Source organism: Hyla sarda, unplaced genomic scaffold (assembly GCF_029499605.1).
Source record: "Hyla sarda isolate aHylSar1 unplaced genomic scaffold, aHylSar1.hap1 scaffold_144, whole genome shotgun sequence".
NCBI lineage: Eukaryota > Metazoa > Chordata > Amphibia > Anura > Hylidae > Hyla > Hyla sarda.
The window spans coordinates 256427-273678 of record NW_026608070.1 but is presented as its reverse complement, the minus strand read 5'-3'; the positions used below and the strand labels follow the sequence as shown (position 1 = coordinate 273678).

Below are 17252 nucleotides of genomic sequence, written 5' to 3'. Positions count from 1 at the left end.
TCTGCGACTTTAGCTTCTAGAGCATTTTTACAACATTATACATAGGTGCTGAATACATAAAAAGCGACTGTTCAGCGACAGACAAGTCGCATCGGCTGAAAGTAGGCCAGAATGTCAGTCCATGTTGGAGCAGGTTTAGATACAGTCTAAAGTATAGATCTCAAAGTCTGTGCACAGAATTTAGCAAGGGCCTCGCACCTTCTGATGCATCAGGTAGGTGCACAATAGCATAGCCTAACCCTCTGTACTTTGGTCTATATTGATGCGGGACATAGACAGCCAGCTGATGACCAATCCATTAGTGCAATGGATGGCTGGAAGCATTTGTCTTTGCCTTTGCAATACCACAGAAGCAATGCATGGTCAATGTACAGCAATGACACACCTGTGTGAACAGCCAGGAGACCCCCCCCCCCCATGTTATGTTACATAGTTATATAGTTAGTACGGTCGAAAAAAGACATATGTCCATCAAGTTCAACCAGGGAATTAAGGGGTAGGGGTGTGGCGCGATATTGGGGAAGGGATGAGATTTTATATTTCTTCATAAGCATTAATCTTATTTTGTCAATTAGGAACATTCAGCACCCACCCGCTATCAAGGCAGCTGCCTATCATGTCATGCCCTACCTGCACAGGTGTGCTGGCTACTCAAATGATCCAATTAAGGAGGCCATTTAGTCAGCAGCAGCAGAAGTCCTGTGCCTGGACGCTCCAACAGCAGCCAGACACAAGCAGAAGCAGAAGCAGCAGCAGCACCACCTTTTGTTTTTTGGCTGCAGCAGCAGCAAGGCCCACAGGGCTGGCTAGCTGGCTAGCCAGCAAGCAGGTAGCAATGAAAGTAGGAATCTTTCTTTTTAACCCTGTAAGGGGGTGGTGCACTGTACCCGAAGATACTGCCATATCGGGTCAATGCATAGGGCGACGGAAGCAAGCTTCGAAATCGGCCCCCGTTCTCAAAAATCCATTTAATATATGGTCCCCAGATAGGGGACGTATCAGATATTAAACTGATAAGAACAGATACTACACTTGATCTTAGCCAAAAGGCCGAGAAGCGATAACCGTGAAAGGGGCGGGCCCAACAAGGTGCCCTTCATGGGCACTATCACTGCTTGCTGTCAGGGAGGCTGCCAGACAATTTTCCATGCACACTCTGGGCTGGGGGGCAGTCAACCACCAGTACACACAGCAGAACCTAAACCCATACCATTATTGCTAAGCAGCAAGACAGGGGCCCATTGCACTCCCACGGGGCCTTTTTAAATGCAATCCATAACCCGGATTTGCCAGGAACCCTTCTTACTCCTCCTACTTGCATGTGACACTGGGCTTAGGATCTGCATAGGAAACACACACACAAGCACACACCTACCTTTGTTGCCTGCAGATGCCTCCTTGGCTGTCCCCAAACGGTATCAAACCAACACCCACGGGAAGCTGTAAGCATAGAGGACATGCCTGCACCCCATTGGACTTACCTGTGTGGGTTAAACCCGGGTTATTTGACAACCTATGGCGGTGATGGTTCTGCTCAGGCAGAGCAGTGCTGATGCTCCTCATAAAGCTGTCGCTGCTGTGAAGGTTCTAGGTGACATCACAAATCCCTATGGTTACATACACAACAAAGCTGGGTTGTTGTTGTTTACACTCTGCAAGGCCTGTGGAAGTGAGTGACATCATAGCACTGTAGTTCTGAGGGTTCTAGATGGATGCAACAATCTCCTGTTGCTTCTATGAAGGCCATAATAGACGACATCACCAAACAGCTCCATAGTCACATACACAGCAAAGGAGAGATGTTGTTTACACCTAGTGATGTCAGTGGTATTGAGTGACATCACAGCACAGTGCTAAGGCTCCTGGGCCTGGACACAGCAGCGGCTGCAATATCTCAACGGAGAATACGTTTATATATATGTGTGTGTGTGCGCGTATATATATATATATATATATATATATATATATATATATATTTCTCCGCCGAAATCACTTTTAAACCCATTTCCACCTTTTTTTCCCTTCTCTTCCTCTTACTTTTTTTTCAGGTTTTTTTACGTTTTTCTCCTTTTCGCCTCTTTTCTGGGCGTATTATTCTTCTTTTTCTTCTTTTTTTTTCGTCTAATGCATACCCCATCAGTGCAGCAATGCTTATTCAATACCGCCAGCAGATGGAGACACTGGGGGATAATTTTCTAAGGATTTATACTGATTTTTCCTGTCTGAATTTGTCGCACAGAAAGTTGCAGGCCAAATATGTGTGACATTTCTGCGACTTTAGCTTCTAGAGCATTTTTACAACATTATACATAGGTGCTGAATACATAAAAAGCGACTGTTCAGCGACAGACAAGTCGCATCGGCTGAAAGTAGGCCAGAATGTCAGTCCATGTTGGAGCAGGTTTAGATACAGTCTAAAGTATAGATCTCAAAGTCTGTGCACAGAATTTAGCAAGGGCCTCGCACCTTCTGATGCATCAGGTAGGTGCACAATAGCATAGCCTAACCCTCTGTACTTTGGTCTATATTGATGCGGGACATAGACAGCCAGCTGATGACCAATCCATTAGTGCAATGGATGGCTGGAAGCATTTGTCTTTGCCTTTGCAATACCACAGAAGCAATGCATGGTCAATGTACAGCAATGACACACCTGTGTGAACAGCCAGGAGACCCCCCCCCCCCCCCCATGTTATGTTACATAGTTACATAGTTAGTACGGTCGAAAAAAGACATATGTCCATCAAGTTCAACCAGGGAATTAAGGGGTAGGGGTGTGGCGCGATATTGGGGAAGGGATGAGATTTTATATTTCTTCATAAGCATTAATCTTATTTTGTCAATTAGGTACATTCAGCACCCACCCGCTATCAAGGCAGCTGCCTATCATGTCATGCCCTAGCTGCACAGGTGTGCTGGCTACTCAAATGATCCAATTAAGGAGGCCATTTAGTCAGCAGCAGCAGAAGTCCTGTGCCTGGACGCTCCAACAGCGGCCAGACACAAGCAGAAGCAGAAGCAGCAGAAGCAGCAGCAGCACCACCTTTTGTTTTTTGGCTGCAGCAGCAGCAAGGCCCACAGGGCTGGCTAGCTGGCTAGCCAGCAAGCAGGTAGCAATGAAAGTAGGAATCTTTCTTTTTAACCCTGTAAGGGGTTGGTGCACTGTACCCGAAGATACTGCCATATCGGGTCAATGCATAGGGCGACGGAAGCAAGCTTCGAAATCGGCCCCCGTTCTCAAAAATCCATTTAATATATGGTCCCCAGATAGGGGACGTATCAGATATTAAACTGATAAGAACAGATTTAAAAAGTACATTTAAACGCATGTTAAGAACATAAAACCACTGTTTTTCCATTTTTGCCTTCTTCTTACCTGCTTTGATAAAAAAAAATCTGATTTTAGATTTGGTGCCCTCCCACCAGTGCAGCATAGGCTCGTGGGGTTTTCTTTGTGATTGCCAGCATTGGTAGGTCCGCACAAACTCCTCTTTTATCTCAGGGTCCTCTAGGAGTGTGGTGTTTAATCTCCAGAGGCCCCTTTTTGCTTTTTGCTCCCCCTCTAGCTCCAGGCCCACCAAGAGGAGCTTATGATCAGAGAAGATATTCTGCTCGAGCGTGCATTTCAGGGGTTTAAAAGCTCTAGAGGAAAAAATAAAATTGATTCTGGAGCTCACTCTTCCATTGGACCATGTGGCGCCCGGGTCCTCCGGCAAGAGATCCTTCCAGCAATCTTTCAAATTAAAATCATCAATAAAATTTTTAAGCAGGTAAGAAGTGCGGTCTTTACGATTAATATCCCCACCCTGCCGGTGTTCCCCATCACGTATGCAGTTAAAATCACCTCCCACCAGCAGGGGGGAAGACCCAACACAAAACAGTGGTAAAATTTCAAATAGTTCTGCCCGCTCCTGTTTATCAGGAGGGGCATACACATTTAAAACACGAATTAAAAGTCCATTAAAATATAGATGAATTAAAAGAGCTCTGCCAGGCACAATCTCAGTTACTGTATGAATAGAAAAGGACTGGCCTCGGCAGAGCAGCCCAACACCCACAGAACGACAGTCATTTGCACCGGACCATATGGATGGGCCCAGCTTCCAGTCTTCTTTTAAGTCTTTATAGTCCATTTTACTAGGGATTCCACATTCTTGTAGCAGGCAAAGGTCAAAGTCACATGTCTCTAGATAAGAAAATAAAGCAGCCCTGCGATCAGGGCTCTTTAAGGACCTCACATTGAGTGAGGCAATTTTTACAGGGATAGGCATAGTTTATGGAGAGTCCGTGCTTGGAGAATCAAAGTCAATAATAAGCTGCGTACCGTCATCCCCCGCCTGCGGGGTCATCAGCTCCTTGATGTTCTGAGGGTCGGAGCTTGAGATCGATGATGCCCCGACCCTGAGCTCGCTCTCGTCCGAACTACGGCACGCCGCTTTCCTTTGAATGTCTTCCTCTTCTTCTTCTCTTTGTCTTTTAAATGTCACACTGCTGTCCATATCCTCTGTGTTGCTCTCACTCGATGTAATCTCTGGCCCCCGGCTGATGGATCTGCGTCTTCTTTCATCTTTTGACGACTGGAACTGCTGCACAGGGGCCTGTGAGGCCTCTTTTCCGGAACCTTTGCCGCTACCTTGGGAAGTTTTCATCGCTTGTTCCCCAGCAAGCGTTGCTGAGGACTGTTGCTCCAACTTCCCCATCGATCGACGATGGCCAGTTTTACCCACCGGGTCCACTGCTGGCGGGGCAGCAAACCCTGGTTTGGCGCCACTTGTCTTCTTGGCCCTGTCCTGTATAGGCGGAGTAACAGGACCGGGCTCAGACCTGGCCACCTGGCTCCCCTTCCGGCGGGCTTTCACCGGGGCCTCTTCGTCCGGAGCAGGGCGACCCTGGGCCAAGCCAGTACCTGGCTTATGTTGCAATTTTGGGTCCACCTCTGCCCCCACCGAGGCCCGTCGGCTGCCACCCGCCACAGGTGAGCCCCCTTCAGAAGTTTTGGCGGGCTCTTGAGCCAGGTAGGAAGTCGATCGACGTCTTTCAATTTCCCGGGCAGTAAACTCGATCACCCGCCCGGGCTTCGTGGAATCCCCATGGCCTCCCCCTAGCACTACCACCGGTGGGCCCCCCGATGGAGCACCAGAGGTCTTGGGCCTGGACCCATCAGTACCTGCCATCTGGGGTTTGGGCATCTTAAAAAAGGACGTCTTTTGTCCTGTCCCCTCTTTGGGTGGGCCCAGCCTTGACCCACCCATCGTAGTTTTTGCTTTATGGGGACAGGAATTAAAATTGTGATTTTCCTCTCCGCAGAGGTTGCACCTTATCGTATGGCTACATCTTGAGGCTATGTGACCTTCTTGGCCACACCTATTGCAGCGAATCACACGCTCCGCGCCGCAGGTCTCCTGGGTGTGGCCAAACCTCAAGCAATTTCGGCAATACATAGGCATTTGAGGATAGAACAGGAAGCCCCGAACTCTCCCGATGGCAAAATTTGGGGGCGGATGGCAAAGACCCCCAATACCACCGGGATCCTTACGGAGCTTGACCCAGAACTTCCTCTTGCCGTTCCAGAACCGCACGGAGTTCAAGATTTTGTTTGCGAATCGCACCTCTTCGCAGTATCGTCGAAGAAAAGTGGCTATATCCTCCGTGGTCACATGAGGGCTGTGCATAGCCACCACCAACGGTATATGTTCCTCACCATAGAGGAACTGGAACGAAAGACCGTCGAGTCGATCGTCCCTCTGGTCCGCACCAGACAAGGTTGCATAGATGTTATCGCAACACGCCGTGGCCGTGAAGGTGACGGTATACAGGCCACGGCTTTCCTGGTCATTTAGACACAGGATGTCCTCCCTATTGAGGCGGAAGTAGTCAAGAAGAATCACCTCCGCAATGAAGCGGAGGTTCTTCAACTGACGATGGCTCTCCGACACCTCTATGCGGATGGTATTTCGCATCGACATTTCCCCAGAGGGGAAAGCCCAGGAGAACGGCATCTTCCACACCCAGGGACTAAGCCCCTTCCCCAATAGCAGCAGGGGCTCGGAATCCCGCTATAAAAGCGGAACCCTTACCCAAGGCAGAGGTCGGGGGTACCCTAGGTGCTTCCGAAGCTACAGGTAACGCTCAACGTACCGAAAATGCCTTCTGAGACACAAGGTCCCAGAGACAGGGGGATCGCAACCCGTTGTCTGTGGACTAAGCCCGCTCCCCAATAGCAGCAAGGGGGTGAAGTCCCTCCGTAAGGAGAGACAATCCCCCAAGGCCGAGAAGCGGGGTACCACAGACACCTTCCGACCAGACCAAATGCAGATACTACACTTGATCTTAGCCAAAAGGCCGAGAAGCGATAACCGTGAAAGGGGCGGGCCCAACAAGGTGCCCTTCATGGGCACTATCACTGCTTGCTGTCAGGGAGGCTGCCAGACAATTTTCCATGCACACTCTGGGCTGGGGGGCAGTCAACCACCAGTACACACAGCAGAACCTAAACCCATACCATTATTGCTAAGCAGCAAGACAGGGGCCCATTGCACTCCCACGGGGCCTTTTTAAATGCAATCCATAACCCGGATTTGCCAGGAACCCTTCTTACTCCTCCTACTTGCATGTGACACTGGGCTTAGGATCTGCATAGGAAACACACACACAAGCACACACCTACCTTTGTTGCCTGCAGATGCCTCCTTGGCTGTCCCCAAACGGTATCAAACCAACACCCACGGGAAGCTGTAAGCATAGAGGACATGCCTGCACCCCATTGGACTTACCTGTGTGGGTTAAACCCGGGTTATTTGACAACCTATGGCGGTGATGGTTCTGCTCAGGCAGAGCAGTGCTGATGCTCCTCATAAAGCTGTCGCTGCTGTGAAGGTTCTAGGTGACATCACAAATCCCTATGGTTACATACACAACAAAGCTGGGTTGTTGTTGTTTACACTCTGCAAGGCCTGTGGAAGTGAGTGACATCATAGCACTGTAGTTCTGAGGGTTCTAGATGGATGCAACAATCTCCTGTTGCTTCTATGAAGGCCATAATAGACGACATCACCAAACAGCTCCATAGTCACATACACAGCAAAGGAGAGATGTTGTTTACACCTAGTGATGTCAGTGGTATTGAGTGACATCACAGCACAGTGCTAAGGCTCCTGGGCCTGGACACAGCAGCGGCTGCAATATCTCAACGGAGAATACGTTTATATATATGTGTGTGTGTGCGCGTATATATATATATATATATATATATTTCTCCGCCGAAATCACTTTTAAACCCATTTCCACCTTTTTTTCCCTTCTCTTCCTCTTACTTTTTTTTCACGTTTTTTTACGTTTTTCTCCTTTTCGCCTCTTTTCTGGGCGTATTATTCTTCTTTTTCTTCTTTTTTTTCGTCTAATGCATACCCCATCAGTGCAGCAATGCTTATTCAATACCGCCAGCAGATGGAGACACTGGGGGATAATTTTCTAAGGATTTATACTGATTTTTCCTGTCTGAATTTGTCGCACAGAAAGTTGCAGGCCAAATATGTGTGACATTTCTGCGACTTTAGCTTCTAGAGCATTTTTACAACATTATACATAGGTGCTGAATACATAAAAAGCGACTGTTCAGCGACAGACAAGTCGCATCGGCTGAAAGTAGGCCAGAATGTCAGTCCATGTTGGAGCAGGTTTAGATACAGTCTAAAGTATAGATCTCAAAGTCTGTGCACAGAATTTAGCAAGGGCCTCGCACCTTCTGATGCATCAGGTAGGTGCACAATAGCATAGCCTAACCCTCTGTACTTTGGTCCATATTGATGCGGGACATAGACAGCCAGCTGATGACCAATCCATTAGTGCAATGGATGGCTGGAAGCATTTGTCTTTGCCTTTGCAATACCACAGAAGCAATGCATGGTCAATGTACAGCAATGACACACCTGTGTGAACAGCCAGGAGACCCCCCCCCCCCCCATGTTATGTTACATAGTTACATAGTTAGTACGGTCGAAAAAAGACATATGTCCATCAAGTTCAACCAGGGAATTAAGGGGTAGGGGTGTGGCGCGATATTGGGGAAGGGATGAGATTTTATATTTCTTCATAAGCATTAATCTTATTTTGTCAATTAGGAACATTCAGCACCCACCCGCTATCAAGGCAGCTGCCTATCATGTCATGCCCTACCTGCACAGGTGTGCTGGCTACTCAAATGATCCAATTAAGGAGGCCATTTAGTCAGCAGCAGCAGAAGTCCTGTGCCTGGACGCTCCAACAGCGGCCAGACACAAGCAGAAGCAGAAGCAGCAGAAGCAGCAGCAGCACCACCTTTTGTTTTTTGGCTGCAGCAGCAGCAAGGCCCACAGGGCTGGCTAGCTGGCTAGCCAGCAAGCAGGTAGCAATGAAAGTAGGAATCTTTCTTTTTAACCCTGTAAGGGGGTGGTGCACTGTACCCGAAGATACTGCCATATCGGGTCAATGCATAGGGCGACGGAAGCAAGCTTCGAAATCGGCCCCCGTTCTCAAAAATCCATTTAATATATGGTCCCCAGATAGGGGACGTATCAGATATTAAACTGATAAGAACAGATACTACACTTGATCTTAGCCAAAAGGCCGAGAAGCGATAACCGTGAAAGGGGCGGGCCCAACAAGGTGCCCTTCATGGGCACTATCACTGCTTGCTGTCAGGGAGGCTGCCAGACAATTTTCCATGCACACTCTGGGCTGGGGGGCAGTCAACCACCAGTACACACAGCAGAACCTAAACCCATACCATTATTGCTAAGCAGCAAGACAGGGGCCCATTGCACTCCCACGGGGCCTTTTTAAATGCAATCCATAACCCGGATTTGCCAGGAACCCTTCTTACTCCTCCTACTTGCATGTGACACTGGGCTTAGGATCTGCATAGGAAACACACACACAAGCACACACCTACCTTTGTTGCCTGCAGATGCCTCCTTGGCTGTCCCCAAACGGTATCAAACCAACACCCACGGGAAGCTGTAAGCATAGAGGACATGCCTGCACCCCATTGGACTTACCTGTGTGGGTTAAACCCGGGTTATTTGACAACCTATGGCGGTGATGGTTCTGCTCAGGCAGAGCAGTGCTGATGCTCCTCATAAAGCTGTCGCTGCTGTGAAGGTTCTAGGTGACATCACAAATCCCTATGGTTACATACACAACAAAGCTGGGTTGTTGTTGTTTACACTCTGCAAGGCCTGTGGAAGTGAGTGACATCATAGCACTGTAGTTCTGAGGGTTCTAGATGGATGCAACAATCTCCTGTTGCTTCTATGAAGGCCATAATAGACGACATCACCAAACAGCTCCATAGTCACATACACAGCAAAGGAGAGATGTTGTTTACACCTAGTGATGTCAGTGGTATTGAGTGACATCACAGCACAGTGCTAAGGCTCCTGGGCCTGGACACAGCAACGGCTGCAATATCTCAACGGAGAATACGTTTATATATATGTGTGTGTGTGCGCGTATATATATATATATATATATATATATATATATATATATATATATATTTCTCCGCCGAAATCACTTTTAAACCCATTTCCACCTTTTTTTCCCTTCTCTTCCTCTTACTTTTTTTTCACGTTTTTTTACGTTTTTCTCCTTTTCGCCTCTTTTCTGGGCGTATTATTCTTCTTTTTCTTCTTTTTTTTCGTCTAATGCATACCCCATCAGTGCAGCAATGCTTATTCAATACCGCCAGCAGATGGAGACACTGGGGGATAATTTTCTAAGGATTTATACTGATTTTTCCTGTCTGAATTTGTCGCACAGAAAGTTGCAGGCCAAATATGTGTGACATTTCTGCGACTTTAGCTTCTAGAGCATTTTTACAACATTATACATAGGTGCTGAATACATAAAAAGCGACTGTTCAGCGACAGACAAGTCGCATCGGCTGAAAGTAGGCCAGAATGTCAGTCCATGTTGGAGCAGGTTTAGATACAGTCTAAAGTATAGATCTCAAAGTCTGTGCACAGAATTTAGCAAGGGCCTCGCACCTTCTGATGCATCAGGTAGGTGCACAATAGCATAGCCTAACCCTCTGTACTTTGGTCTATATTGATGCGGGACATAGACAGCCAGCTGATGACCAATCCATTAGTGCAATGGATGGCTGGAAGCATTTGTCTTTGCCTTTGCAATACCACAGAAGCAATGCATGGTCAATGTACAGCAATGACACACCTGTGTGAACAGCCAGGAGACCCCCCCCCCCCCCCATGTTATGTTACATAGTTACATAGTTAGTACGGTCGAAAAAAGACATATGTCCATCAAGTTCAACCAGGGAATTAAGGGGTAGGGGTGTGGCGCGATATTGGGGAAGGGATGAGATTTTATATTTCTTCATAAGCATTAATCTTATTTTGTCAATTAGGAACATTCAGCACCCACCCGCTATCAAGGCAGCTGCCTATCATGTCATGCCCTACCTGCACAGGTGTGCTGGCTACTCAAATGATCCAATTAAGGAGGCCATTTAGTCAGCAGCAGCAGAAGTCCTGTGCCTGGACGCTCCAACAGCGGCCAGACACAAGCAGAAGCAGAAGCAGCAGAAGCAGCAGCAGCACCACCTTTTGTTTTTTGGCTGCAGCAGCAGCAAGGCCAACAGGGCTGGCTAGCTGGCTAGCCAGCAAGCAGGTAGCAATGAAAGTAGGAATCTTTCTTTTTAACCCTGTAAGGGGGTGGTGCACTGTACCCGAAGATACTGCCATATCGGGTCAATGCATAGGGCGACGGAAGCAAGCTTCGAAATCGGCCCCCGTTCTCAAAAATCCATTTAATATATGGTCCCCAGATAGGGGACGTATCAGATATTAAACTGATAAGAACAGATACTACACTTGATCTTAGCCAAAAGGCCGAGAAGCGATAACCGTGAAAGGGGCGGGCCCAACAAGGTGCCCTTCATGGGCACTATCACTGCTTGCTGTCAGGGAGGCTGCCAGACAATTTTCCATGCACACTCTGGGCTGGGGGGCAGTCAACCACCAGTACACACAGCAGAACCTAAACCCATACCATTATTGCTAAGCAGCAAGACAGGGGCCCATTGCACTCCCACGGGGCCTTTTTAAATGCAATCCATAACCCGGATTTGCCAGGAACCCTTCTTACTCCTCCTACTTGCATGTGACACTGGGCTTAGGATCTGCATAGGAAACACACACACAAGCACACACCTACCTTTGTTGCCTGCAGATGCCTCCTTGGCTGTCCCCAAACGGTATCAAACCAACACCCACGGGAAGCTGTAAGCATAGAGGACATGCCTGCACCCCATTGGACTTACCTGTGTGGGTTAAACCCGGGTTATTTGACAACCTATGGCGGTGATGGTTCTGCTCAGGCAGAGCAGTGCTGATGCTCCTCATAAAGCTGTCGCTGCTGTGAAGGTTCTAGGTGACATCACAAATCCCTATGGTTACATACACAACAAAGCTGGGTTGTTGTTGTTTACACTCTGCAAGGCCTGTGGAAGTGAGTGACATCATAGCACTGTAGTTCTGAGGGTTCTAGATGGATGCAACAATCTCCTGTTGCTTCTATGAAGGCCATAATAGACGACATCACCAAACAGCTCCATAGTCACATACACAGCAAAGGAGAGATGTTGTTTACACCTAGTGATATCAGTGGTATTGAGTGACATCACAGCACAGTGCTAAGGCTCCTGGGCCTGGACACAGCAGCGGCTGCAATATCTCAACGGAGAATACGTTTATATATATGTGTGTGTGTGCGCGTATATATATATATATATATATATATATATATATATATATATATATTTCTCCGCCGAAATCACTTTTAAACCCATTTCCACCTTTTTTTCCCTTCTCTTCCTCTTACTTTTTTTTCACGTTTTTTTACGTTTTTCTCCTTTTCGCCTCTTTTCTGGGCGTATTATTCTTCTTTTTCTTCTTTTTTTTCGTCTAATGCATACCCCATCAGTGCAGCAATGTTTATTCAATACCGCCAGCAGATGGAGACACTGGGGGATAATTTTCTAAGGATTTATACTGATTTTTCCTGTCTGAATTTGTCGCACAGAAAGTTGCAGGCCAAATATGTGTGACATTTCTGCGACTTTAGCTTCTAGAGCATTTTTACAACATTATACATAGGTGCTGAATACATAAAAAGCGACTGTTCAGCGACAGACAAGTCGCATCGGCTGAAAGTAGGCCAGAATGTCAGTCCATGTTGGAGCAGGTTTAGATACAGTCTAAAGTATAGATCTCAAAGTCTGTGCACAGAATTTAGCAAGGGCCTCGCACCTTCTGATGCATCAGGTAGGTGCACAATAGCATAGCCTAACCCTCTGTACTTTGGTCTATATTGATGCGGGACATAGACAGCCAGCTGATGACCAATCCATTAGTGCAATGGATGGCTGGAAGCATTTGTCTTTGCCTTTGCAATACCACAGAAGCAATGCATGGTCAATGTACAGCAATGACACACCTGTGTGAACAGCCAGGAGACCCCCCCCCCATGTTATGTTACATAGTTACATAGTTAGTACGGTCGAAAAAAGACATATGTCCATCAAGTTCAACCAGGGAATTAAGGGGTAGGGGTGTGGCGCGATATTGGGGAAGGGATGAGATTTTATATTTCTTCATAAGCATTAATCTTATTTTGTCAATTAGGAACATTCAGCACCCACCCGCTATCAAGGCAGCTGCCTATCATGTCATGCCCTACCTGCACAGGTGTGCTGGCTACTCAAATGATCCAATTAAGGAGGCCATTTAGTCAGCAGCAGCAGAAGTCCTGTGCCTGGACGCTCCAACAGCGGCCAGACACAAGCAGAAGCAGAAGCAGCAGAAGCAGCAGCAGCACCACCTTTTGTTTTTTGGCTGCAGCAGCAGCAAGGCCCACAGGGCTGGCTAGCTGGCTAGCCAGCAAGCAGGTAGCAATGAAAGTAGGAATCTTTCTTTTTAACCCTGTAAGGGGGTGGTGCACTGTACCCGAAGATACTGCCATATCGGGTCAATGCATAGGGCGACGGAAGCAAGCTTCGAAATCGGCCCCCGTTCTCAAAAATCCATTTAATATATGGTCCCCAGATAGGGGACGTATCAGATATTAAACTGATAAGAACAGATACTACACTTGATCTTAGCCAAAAGGCCGAGAAGCGATAACCGTGAAAGGGGCGGGCCCAACAAGGTGCCCTTCATGGGCACTATCACTGCTTGCTGTCAGGGAGGCTGCCAGACAATTTTCCATGCACACTCTGGGCTGGGGGGCAGTCAACCACCAGTACACACAGCAGAACCTAAACCCATACCATTATTGCTAAGCAGCAAGACAGGGGCCCATTGCACTCCCACGGGGCCTTTTTAAATGCAATCCATAACCCGGATTTGCCAGGAACCCTTCTTACTCCTCCTACTTGCATGTGACACTGGGCTTAGGATCTGCATAGGAAACACACACACAAGCACACACCTACCTTTGTTGCCTGCAGATGCCTCCTTGGCTGTCCCCAAACGGTATCAAACCAACACCCACGGGAAGCTGTAAGCATAGAGGACATGCCTGCACCCCATTGGACTTACCTGTGTGGGTTAAACCCGGGTTATTTGACAACCTATGGCGGTGATGGTTCTGCTCAGGCAGAGCAGTGCTGATGCTCCTCATAAAGCTGTCGCTGCTGTGAAGGTTCTAGGTGACATCACAAATCCCTATGGTTACATACACAACAAAGCTGGGTTGTTGTTGTTTACACTCTGCAAGGCCTGTGGAAGTGAGTGACATCATAGCACTGTAGTTCTGAGGGTTCTAGATGGATGCAACAATCTCCTGTTGCTTCTATGAAGGCCATAATAGACGACATCACCAAACAGCTCCATAGTCACATACACAGCAAAGGAGAGATGTTGTTTACACCTAGTGATGTCAGTGGTATTGAGTGACATCACAGCACAGTGCTAAGGCTCCTGGGCCTGGACACAGCAGCGGCTGCAATATCTCAACGGAGAATACGTTTATATATATGTGTGTGTGTGCGCGTATATATATATATATATATATATATATATATATATTTCTCCGCCGAAATCACTTTTAAACCCATTTCCACCTTTTTTTCCCTTCTCTTCCTCTTACTTTTTTTTCACGTTTTTTTACGTTTTTCTCCTTTTCGCCTCTTTTCTGGGCGTATTATTCTTCTTTTTCTTCTTTTTTTTCGTCTAATGCATACCCCATCAGTGCAGCAATGCTTATTCAATACCGCCAGCAGATGGAGACACTGGGGGATAATTTTCTAAGGATTTATACTGATTTTTCCTGTCTGAATTTGTCGCACAGAAAGCTGCAGGCCAAATATGTGTGACATTTCTGCGACTTTAGCTTCTAGAGCATTTTTACAACATTATACATAGGTGCTGAATACATAAAAAGCGACTGTTCAGCGACAGACAAGTCGCATCGGCTGAAAGTAGGCCAGAATGTCAGTCCATGTTGGAGCAGGTTTAGATACAGTCTAAAGTATAGATCTCAAAGTCTGTGCACAGAATTTAGCAAGGGCCTCGCACCTTCTGATGCATCAGGTAGGTGCACAATAGCATAGCCTAACCCTCTGTACTTTGGTCTATATTGATGCGGGACATAGACAGCCAGCTGATGACCAATCCATTAGTGCAATGGATGGCTGGAAGCATTTGTCTTTGCCTTTGCAATACCACAGAAGCAATGCATGGTCAATGTACAGCAATGACACACCTGTGTGAACAGCCAGGAGACCCCCCCCCCCCCCCATGTTATGTTACAGAGTTACATAGTTAGTACGGTCGAAAAAAGACATATGTCCATCAAGTTCAACCAGGGAATTAAGGGGTAGGGGTGTGGCGCGATATTGGGGAAGGGATGAGATTTTATATTTCTTCATAAGCATTAATCTTATTTTGTCAATTAGGAACATTCAGCACCCACCCGCTATCAAGGCAGCTGCCTATCATGTCATGCCCTACCTGCACAGGTGTGCTGGCTACTCAAATGATCCAATTAAGGAGGCCATTTAGTCAGCAGCAGCAGAAGTCCTGTGCCTGGACGCTCCAACAGCGGCCAGACACAAGCAGAAGCAGAAGCAGCAGCAGCACCACCTTTTGTTTTTTGGCTGCAGCAGCAGCAAGGCCCACAGGGCTGGCTAGCTGGCTAGCCAGCAAGCAGGTAGCAATGAAAGTAGGAATCTTTCTTTTTAACCCTGTAAGGGGGTGGTGCACTGTACCCGAAGATACTGCCATATCGGGTCAATGCATAGGGCGACGGAAGCAAGCTTCGAAATCGGCCCCCGTTCTCAAAAATCCATTTAATATATGGTCCCCAGATAGGGGACGTATCAGATATTAAACTGATAAGAACAGATACTACACTTGATCTTAGCCAAAAGGCCGAGAAGCGATAACCGTGAAAGGGGCGGGCCCAACAAGGTGCCCTTCATGGGCACTATCACTGCTTGCTGTCAGGGAGGCTGCCAGACAATTTTCCATGCACACTCTGGGCTGGGGGGCAGTCAACCACCAGTACACACAGCAGAACCTAAACCCATACCATTATTGCTAAGCAGCAAGACAGGGGCCCATTGCACTCCCACGGGGCCTTTTTAAATGCAATCCATAACCCGGATTTGCCAGGAACCCTTCTTACTCCTCCTACTTGCATGTGACACTGGGCTTAGGATCTGCATAGGAAACACACACACAAGCACACACCTACCTTTGTTGCCTGCAGATGCCTCCTTGGCTGTCCCCAAACGGTATCAAACCAACACCCACGGGAAGCTGTAAGCATAGAGGACATGCCTGCACCCCATTGGACTTACCTGTGTGGGTTAAACCCGGGTTATTTGACAACCTATGGCGGTGATGGTTCTGCTCAGGCAGAGCAGTGCTGATGCTCCTCATAAAGCTGTCGCTGCTGTGAAGGTTCTAGGTGACATCACAAATCCCTATGGTTACATACACAACAAAGCTGGGTTGTTGTTGTTTACACTCTGCAAGGCCTGTGGAAGTGAGTGACATCATAGCACTGTAGTTCTGAGGGTTCTAGATGGATGCAACAATCTCCTGTTGCTTCTATGAAGGCCATAATAGACGACATCACCAAACAGCTCCATAGTCACATACACAGCAAAGGAGAGATGTTGTTTACACCTAGTGATGTCAGTGGTATTGAGTGACATCACAGCACAGTGCTAAGGCTCCTGGGCCTGGACACAGCAGCGGCTGCAATATCTCAACGGAGAATACGTTTATATATATGTGTGTGTGTGCGCATATATATATATATATATATATATATATATATATTTCTCCGCCGAAATCACTTTTAAACCCATTTCCACCTTTTTTTCCCTTCTCTTCCTCTAACTTTTTTTTCACGTTTTTTTACGTTTTTCTCCTTTTCGCCTCTTTTCTGGGCGTATTATTCTTCTTTTTCTTCTTTTTTTTTCGTCTAATGCATACCCCATCAGTGCAGCAATGCTTATTCAATACCGCCAGCAGATGGAGACACTGGGGGATAATTTTCTAAGGATTTATACTGATTTTTCCTGTCTGAATTTGTCGCACAGAAAGTTGCAGGCCAAATATGTGTGACATTTCTGCGACTTTAGCTTCTAGAGCATTTTTACAACATTATACATAGGTGCTGAATACATAAAAAGCGACTGTTCAGCGACAGACAAGTCGCATCGGCTGAAAGTAGGCCAGAATGTCAGTCCATGTTGGAGCAGGTTTAGATACAGTCTAAAGTATAGATCTCAAAGTCTGTGCACAGAATTTAGCAAGGGCCTCGCACCTTCTGATGCATCAGGTAGGTGCACAATAGCATAGCCTAACCCTCTGTACTTTGGTCTATATTGATGCGGGACATAGACAGCCAGCTGATGACCAATCCATTAGTGCAATGGATGGCTGGAAGCATTTGTCTTTGCCTTTGCAATACCACAGAAGCAATGCATGGTCAATGTACAGCAATGACACACCTGTGTGAACAGCCAGGAGACCCCCCCCCCCCCCCATGTTATGTTACATAGTTACATAGTTAGTACGGTCGAAAAAAGACATATGTCCATCAAGTTCAACCAGGGAATTAAGGGGTAGGGGTGTGGCGCGATATTGGGGAAGGGATGAGATTTTATATTTCTTCATAAGCATTAATCTTATTTTGTCAATTAGGAACATTCAGCACCCACCCGCTATCAAGGCAGC

General features: G+C 47.1%; 6 non-coding genes and 1 pseudogene across 6 annotated transcripts; all 7 read right to left on the bottom strand.

Moving 5' to 3' along the window:
- Positions 1–871: 871 nt before the first annotated feature.
- On the bottom strand, positions 872–1062 carry LOC130307692 (U2 spliceosomal RNA). Its single transcript, XR_008856853.1, has one exon. It is a non-coding gene; the product is annotated as a U2 spliceosomal RNA (small nuclear RNA).
- A 2090-nt stretch (positions 1063–3152) lies between these two features.
- Positions 3153–3342, bottom strand: LOC130307803 (U2 spliceosomal RNA). Its single transcript, XR_008856961.1, has one exon. It is a non-coding gene; the product is annotated as a U2 spliceosomal RNA (small nuclear RNA).
- Positions 3343–6136: 2794 nt separating this feature from the next.
- LOC130307825 (U2 spliceosomal RNA) lies at positions 6137–6354 on the bottom strand (annotated as a pseudogene).
- Positions 6355–8425: 2071 nt separating this feature from the next.
- LOC130307691 (U2 spliceosomal RNA) lies at positions 8426–8616 on the bottom strand. Its single transcript, XR_008856852.1, has one exon. It is a non-coding gene; the product is annotated as a U2 spliceosomal RNA (small nuclear RNA).
- A 2094-nt stretch (positions 8617–10710) lies between these two features.
- LOC130307690 (U2 spliceosomal RNA) lies at positions 10711–10901 on the bottom strand. The gene has a single exon (XR_008856851.1). It is a non-coding gene; the product is annotated as a U2 spliceosomal RNA (small nuclear RNA).
- A 2087-nt stretch (positions 10902–12988) lies between these two features.
- Positions 12989–13179, bottom strand: LOC130307689 (U2 spliceosomal RNA). Its single transcript, XR_008856850.1, has one exon. It is a non-coding gene; the product is annotated as a U2 spliceosomal RNA (small nuclear RNA).
- A 2073-nt stretch (positions 13180–15252) lies between these two features.
- Positions 15253–15443, bottom strand: LOC130307688 (U2 spliceosomal RNA). Its single transcript, XR_008856849.1, has one exon. It is a non-coding gene; the product is annotated as a U2 spliceosomal RNA (small nuclear RNA).
- Between the last annotated feature and the right edge of the window lie 1809 nt (positions 15444–17252).